The sequence below is a fragment of the Rhea americana genome, unplaced genomic scaffold (assembly GCF_003343005.1).
Source record: "Rhea americana isolate MKP2758 unplaced genomic scaffold, rheAme1 scaffold_68, whole genome shotgun sequence".
Lineage (NCBI taxonomy): Eukaryota > Metazoa > Chordata > Aves > Rheiformes > Rheidae > Rhea > Rhea americana.
Window position 1 is genome coordinate 578,400 of NW_028186845.1, and position 8,223 is coordinate 586,622.

The window sequence follows — 8,223 nt, forward strand, 5'->3', positions numbered from 1 at the left end:
CGAGCGAAGCCTGATACCTCCGAGTGTGTCAGGGGCAGCGGGGGGCTCGGGACAGAGCGTGCGGAGAGGCGGTGGGCACCGGCTGCCGGATAGGACGCTGCGGCCGGGGGGACGGGCATGCGGATTCCTGAGGTGCCCAGGCCAGCGCGTCTCCGTCTTCTCCGCCTCGTTTCCCAAGGAAATGCAATCGCACGGCCTGTCTGTCCACCACCCGCTCTTCCTTTCCCATCCCTGCAGTGATTTCTGAAATTGGCCCGTTTCGGGTAAATTTGATAGAGGGACAAAGGTCTCAGCAGACAGGAAAATCAGTGGCCGGACAGAAGATTTACAGGGATATCCGCACAAGGGAGGAGGCAGWGGTATCTCAGCCTCTTACCCACTCATATAGTAGCCAAGGACCCTCCAAACAGTCAGCACAAGCTTGGCTCTGACCCCATCRTACCACGTGCTGCCTCTTTCCCGAGCTAAAAAATCAGGCAGGTGGGAAAGGGCTGGACAAGGGCTGGTTCCAGTTAAGAGCTGTGGGGCAGAAACGTGGCCTCACTACTTCATCGGTCGCAGAATGACTYGCTTCTTGGTGTGAACTCATCATCACAGACAGTTACGAGCACCTAGTGTCACCTTCTTGCTCACAGGCCACAGGTGCTTCAGCYGCTGGTGCAGCCTGTGGACCTCTTTCTCTGTCGCCTGGTGGATGGACCTCTGTGACCTGCCTACAGGGCCACAGGCCTCTGCCTGATGCCCRAGTGAGCACACTCCTGCGGCACCAGCAGGACTGAGGTGGTGGCAGGGCACTGTTGCCAGCGGCAAGTAGTACTGGGCATCCCCTAGCTGTACCCGGTTAAATGTGGCAACAGGAGTCCATGCAAGAACAGGAATCAAAGAGGAGGAGCTTGTTCAATGCCGTGAGCTGGCTACTTAGTGCCCACTGTTGAAGTGCTCCCCACAGCACAGCGGGACATGTCTGGCTTTAATTTTCTTAATGATTCGTCTGGCCTTGAGGTTTTCYGGCACTGCAGAATTGATGAGCTCAGAGCAACATTACTGTGGAGTGGCAGCCCACGGGGTCTCAAATGAGATTAGGACCATGTTGCAACCACACACCAAGGAGAACAAGTCCCTCAAGGAGTCTGTAGTCTAAGTAGTCCAAATGAAGGAAGGATTTATGTCCTGTTGGACTTCTATTTTTYGTTTGGTCATTCTGTAACAGGTAGATAACAAAGGCAAGGAGAAATTAAGTGACTTGCYGCTTTAAGTCAGTTCTGTGGGAGTCTGCACTGTGAAGACAGTGCCTGAAGGATGTATGTGTGAAGCAAAAAGGCAGCAGAGACAGTCTGCAGTTTCTGGGGTGGAGCAGAAGGTCCAATTGCAGATCACTCCGTGAGGTCTGCAAAGCCAGTGTAGCTGCTCAGATTTGATTTGCAATTTGCTCAGCACTCACCTAGCATTTTCAGAAATTAGCRTGAGGGTTAATTCCTCTCACATGCATACCCAGGACAGAACTGGAATCAGTACAAACACTTTATGAAGTCCCAGCTGTTTGTGTGACATTTCATATGTGTTTAATAGGACAGATAAAATTAAAGTACATTGAATAATCTGCCTGGCCTTAAGTAAGAGTGCTACCATCAAGTTTACTCAGCAGTAAAATCAATCTCATAAAAYCTTTCTAGCTATTCAAGTGAATCTGGGGACTAATGAACAATTGCACTTTTTGGCTAGCCAGCACTGGAAGCAAAATAGTTACAGGCAGAGGAGGCAGAGGTTAGAATATTAATCGTTTTTTTGTTAGAATACATCTTTAATGACAGCAGTATCAATTCTCACTTACTCATGTTTGSCTTGTAAGAGTACTCTAGAAAGTCCTTCAAAACTTTTTCTGGGAAAATTTCTCACTGCTTCCCTCTCTCRGAGATTCCTACCATTCACAGGGACTGCCACAGACAGAAGCCTGGCTCARCCTCTGCTGCTCCAGTGCACCCCCAGAGCCTTCCCTGAGCCTTCCCTGAGCATGGAAGTGAAAGCAGATTTTGAACCCATCCAACACAGAAGGATGGTGAGATCAAACCCAACAGAAATATCCCAGTCATGACAGATGCACGGGGCACAAGGGAGCGGGGCAGCAGAGCTGTACCCTGCTCCCAGCACACTCTAAGCTGGCAGAGTGACCACRCTGGCCTTAATGTCTGTGGAAATGCTGCTTTTGACTTGAGAAGAAGCCAGGTCAAACTAGTGGCCTGTAGCAGGAATACTGATGGGGCATCTAGTTATTAGTCTGGTTACTAGTCATTAAAGGTATTGTTACCCTGGTGCTGATTAATCAAGGTGACACCCAGGCCTTTTCCACACACACGATTCATCACTGCATTGGCAAGGAGAACATGCCCAAAGCAGCATTAGGCCAATCTTTTACTCACTGTCATTGCTGGACCACAGTCCTTACTGTCAGATCTACAAATCAGAGAGGGGACAGAGCAACCTGGAGAAGGCAGCATGCTGGAGCGAGCCGCATGGGGCTGAGGGTGCCCCACAGTTGGGGCTTGCCAAGCCCAAAGCCCCCGGGGTGAGCCAGGATGAGCTGCGCCGGGGCCAGGCAGGAGCAGCCTGCAGGTGGGGCTCCAACTGCACAGACCAGCTTCTCCTCCCCAAAACGCTGGTCCATGCTCACATGCCTCCTTTCTGCACTTTTTCCTTAGGAAACCTGYTTACCTCCCCATGCACTCCAAGGAACGCAGACTAAGCTGTTATTTATAGCCCTAGCTCCCTAATGTTTCCCTGCCAAGGGCACTTCGGTTTTGTGATTAGAGTTCCTGGATTAATGTGATCTATATCTGCCTCAGAGACTCACTGCTTCCAGTCCTGCGAATGCTTCGGTCCTTGCACCTCAGGGAGGCCAAGCTGGCCCTGCGGCCACCACTGATGATGAGCCCCACCGGGGCTGGCCTTCCCCTTGCTGGCCAGCCCATGCCCACCTTGCTCTGGACACACCACTCCCACCACCTTCTCGCCTATCTCCAAGAGGCCTCCTTAAAAAAAAAAGAAAAAAAAAAGAAGAAGAAGAAGAAAAAAGTCAGATTTATTTATGTCAAATAAGTTTGCTTCAAATTTTTGAAGAAATATAGTTTTCTAAGTCAACAAGAAAAGCTCCAAGGAAACATTGTGTTTTGATGGAATCACTTTCTTCAATTTGTTTTCTGTTAAAGTGGATTAAAAAAACCTGTTGACCTTTAATGAGTTTAAGGGTCTTTTTAGAAGGAGGCAGTGCATTCATTAATCTGCTGTAGCAAGCGGCTGCAGCAGAGGATGAAAATCCACAGCCCTCCCATCCCCTTGAGCAGCAGCTGGGGTCAAGGGATAGTGTATTTCCAGACTTGGAGCAGAAAGATGCTCATTGCAGTGCTGACAACACAAAGCAAWGTCAAGTTGACAATTTTTCTTGTTTCTTTGGGCAAATATTCTTTGCTGCACGGCACCAGAAGGCCAGGACATACTAGCTGTTGTAGTAAAGTGCTTCAGTGGTGTTGCAAACTGGGCGCACGCTGCACTGCAAGGGGCTGGGTCTACCTCAGTCCATAGCTTCCCAGCAGTGGTGTAGCAAGGCACTGGCTGCAAGTGAGCACACAGACAAAACCACTGGGAACTCTTTCCTTTCAGCTGTGGAGATTTTTCCTCCTTGGGAATCAAGAACTTACCCCTTCTGAACCACACGCTGAATTCACTGCACTGGATGCTGCCCTCTGGGGGAGCTCATCTCCATGGCTTTGGGACATTTTTACACTCCCCCTCCATATGGCTCTGTAAGGCTTGTAGTAGTCACTTTCCATCTTTTCCTCTTGTGTTGAAGACTGGGTAAATATTTTTAAGTTTTAGGTAGGGCCTTCATATTTATAGTGAGGAACCATCAGGTCAAACAGATTCATCTGTCTGTAGCTACAAGAATAGACCATCTTTGACCTTTCTGGGCAACCACACCTACCACTACAGAACTGGTGGCTTTAGTCTAGCTCTGACAGATGATTTGAAGTCATTGTGTCCTGCTCTGTATAATCATTCCAGGACCTGCTTCTCTACRAGGCTATCAGAAAAGCAACGTGTCATGTCTTCCCTACCTCTCCCCCATATGGTGTCCTACATGCAGGAGTTTGAAATCACCCATGCAGGAACTGAGCATCTTTCCATCCAAAGGGAAGCAACCGACTCTGCTTAAGCAGTGAGAAGGTAGAGTTTCAGCGTACACTATGTTGTGAAATATCTGCCCTGAGCAGCTTGTTCCTGTTGTGCGGGCTCTGACGGAGCCCCACCTCCCTGCCCATGTCTTTTTCCTATTACCGTCACCACTCAAGAGTTGCAATCCGTCATTTCAAGTCAAGTGTTCCTTCACCACCAGATACTCCTATAACACCGGCTGGTCCGTTCTCACTTGAAAATGACATGCTACTGTCTAAAACAAGATCTGAATTGTGAGAAGTTTGGAAACAATTCATTTGTAATTGTCTGAAGATTACCTGCAACAAGAATCCCAACAGACCTGTAATTCCACACCACAATGAACTAATGCGCTGTCAATGCAAGCGGACAGTCACACACATCAGCTGCTGAGAAGMAGCCTAAGTCACGAACCACACGTGCCGTAGTGCTGCCGGATGACTGCTAGTGCATGGTAGACTCCAGCGCGACCRGCCGACTTTTCTTGCCCCAGAGCTTTAACTCTGACCCATATTGTGGGCAAAGACAGCCATGTTTAACAGCCCAAGGAGAACCCCAGGGATCTCTAGCAGTAGCACTTGGGTCTCAGTGAGGGTTAATGAAGGCTTAAGCAAGGACATCTGGAATCTCAGCCACTCTTTGTCCCTGCTAAGGAAACACCCTGTGTTTGGCATTATCTTCTTAAGCTCATTTTTAGAAATACTTTATTTAACATATTTTCTGAGAGCATGCAGATGCCCTGTCAGGTCCCAACTCGGGTGGAAAGGGTGAGCATCTGATCTCCAAAGTCCCTAAAGAGCTGTTTTCAGAACAGAACTGCACCAGGGAAACTTGTGTCTCTGCCCTATGTGCTGCCATTCCCCACCCAGGGAAGGCACTTACCACCAGCACAACCTTTATGGTAATACATTAGGGATGTAGAGAGCCCTTTGAAGTCCTGCTGCAAGGAGGYGTCTCTGAGCAGCGTTAGCCCTCTGCCCAAAAGAGCTATATTATCATATGAGCTTTCCTGCCACACAGCCCTCCGCATCCATTAAGACTTCCACAACTCTTCGTGACAGGACTTCCAACCAGCACGGACACCGTAAAAGTAGCCAAAGTGTCACTGCAGGAGGAGAAGGGCATGTAAAGCTGAACACTGCACAGTTAAAATATRCTGTGAATGAGTTAACTCCTCTTTAAAAAATAGTTTTAAAAGGAAAGGAGTTAGTAACTAAAATTGGAATACTTGATCTTTATATCCCCTTCGTTTATAAAACACCCACCCATTTCTGCTTCCTTGATGTCATCAGGCTACTTCTGATCTTTGATAGCTGAATGAGCACGTTTTTGCTGACGTACATACCAACAACTAAATATAAAATATGGGAACAAAGCCAAATGTGCTGAAAGAATTGCTTGGGCTTGTTTTCAGCTAGAAATCAACAGCTACGTAATATCACAATAAACATCTGGAAAGTTGTGCAATTTTCACTGGTGCTTTTAAACTTTTCAGGCCTCATTGTTTAGAGCTTTTAGGAGAGACTGTTAATTTCTGTTGTTTAAAGTCTTTCCTGCCAGCACTTTGCCCCCTCTGCTCTGCTGCCTATGAAAGARTCCTATAGATTCAGCAGAGTATTCSCAATCCATATGGGGCTTGTGGCATGCAGTGATTCCACTTTTAAGTTTATTTGGCTGTAAGTTTTCTGTATGAACCTTTCAGCTCCCTCGTGGAGGGCTTCAGAAGAAACATTTCCTTACCTTCATCAGAAATTTCTGAACCGCTATCTTTACCACTATCCCATGCCACAGGGAACACCACACACAAGAGTTTTCACACAAAAATGCGCTATTAAAAAAAAAAAAAAAGACCCAGGTGTGCTCAGCTGCCAAATTTAAAGCTGCATCCTTTTGCTTCGACCAGCTGTTCTAGKGTTGCCATACGGGTCTCGCCCAGCTTGTAGCACTGGGCAACTCTGCTGGGGAAACACATCAAGTCTCCTGGTGAGTGAGTCAGTGTGAATGACGGCTCACCAGAGCACAGTGTTTCCAGGCAGGAGTATTCTCACGGAGAACACACGCAACGTCCAGTTCCCCTTGGTGGGAAAGGCAGGGATGGGAAACAGAGGTTATAAATAGGGTAGRCAAGAAAAAAACAATCCCAGCTCACGTAAAACTAAGATTTTGAAATAAGATTTTTCCGTACAAAAAACAGAAAGTCCCATAACTGTATGGGGGGTTGCTTAGTCAAACATGGTCTGGCGGGCAAGAGTCGCTCCCCTGGGATGCTCAAAGCCAACAATAACATCCACACTCCAGCAAGCTGAGTTTTGGGAAATGTTGATGGAATTACTGTATCAGCCTCCTCCTAGATTACGCCTCTGCTTTCTTAACTTTCTGTAAGAGCAGGAGGATTGGAATAGTTAATACAGGGACTCTCTCATGTCCCAGTTGCAGAGCTCACTTTTGCAATACAAAATATCCCGATTCGGGCAGAGCAGGGGCTATAGCCACCTGCCTTGTACCAAAAGCCAGGGCTGAGCCTCMCAGTGTCCTCTTCACAGGGCTACACAGCTACCCGCATTGATTAAATCACCTGCACACTCTGAAGAAGGCAGAATTAAACAGCGCAGTAGCCCTGCGCGCACACGTCCAGCAGCATTCACGCAGGGCTCCAGGCTGCTCACRAAGGAGCTGTAGCTCAACCTGCGGATGCACATTCAGCAAGATCGGCAGGGCTTCCTTTACTCTCTAACGCCCAAGGGCCCATAAAATTCGGCCCTTTGTGGAATCCCAGCTGAAATCTCCTTGGGCTGCTTTATGGTGCTCCTTGCTACTGCTACTCAAACACCTCATATGCCACAGACATGTCATAATTCGTAACTTCTCAAAAGAGGCACAAAGAAAGTAAGGCCAAAAAAGCATCCACAGATTTCGGATGTTCACTTTGGAGTGCTGCTCCTCTAGCTTTTTTCCAAGTGTTTACTGCTTGCAGAGCATTTCTCTCATGGCCAGGTGAGCCCCAATACGCAGTTATGAGGCGCTTGCCTCTCAGCACAGCACGCAGCCCCACCAGCCCTGTCTGCCGTTCCTTTACCCGCAGCTCTGCAGACTCACACCAGGGGCACTTCAAAAGCATAGTGTACTTTTTGCCATTTTCATTGATTTTTTTGCATATCTCGATGGTCAAGAGAAAATAAAGCCATTGGACATTAGTTCTGTTAAAATAACAAACTGCAATGAGCACAAACTCTGCAGGGGAATGTTTAATCCAAACTAGAAGTACCCAAATCTCATCACTCCTCCCACACTTCATCTCTAAGTACATCAGTTATACAGCAATAAGCTTCCTGACTCTCATGATAAAATAAAGCTGGAATTAAAAATAATGTATAACTATCAGTTCATGTGAAAACAACAGCAACAATGGAGGCTCATTCCTCACCCTTCAACATGAGCATCAGAAGCCTTCACCAAGGGTCCAGTAGTAACAGTTCCAACAGGCTGATCCTGCAAAAGCTGAATTACAGTTCTCACCTTGACACTGGGTTCGATTTCTCCATCTTCCAAGACTTCATAGGTGGCTCTAAGCAACTAACCTTTTTTGTCTCCAACTTCACCCTTCATGAAAAGGGCACAACAGCACTTTACCCCCCCGAAAGGCAAGGTTGGTAGAACAAAACATGTTAAATACCGAACACAGATACTGCGCCAATGGAAATTATATCAGTACTGAAAATAGATAAGTCACTAACAATTTCAAATCAATTTTATTTTCTTAAATTGGTGTTATACAATTTAAAGCCAAAAAAAGTCACACAAAACACAAATAAAAAAATGTCGACAAAGTATCAAGCATTACCTTATAAAGAACAATATCATACGCTCTCACAAACCTGAAGATACGTGTTATCAGACTGAGGTTTCTTGAAATCTATTAAAGATGCTACACACAAACGCTGCAACAATAACAAAGCCATGACAACAGCAAGTGGACTACACTAGCAACTTTAACAATGTTTCTCTCTCTCTCTCTCT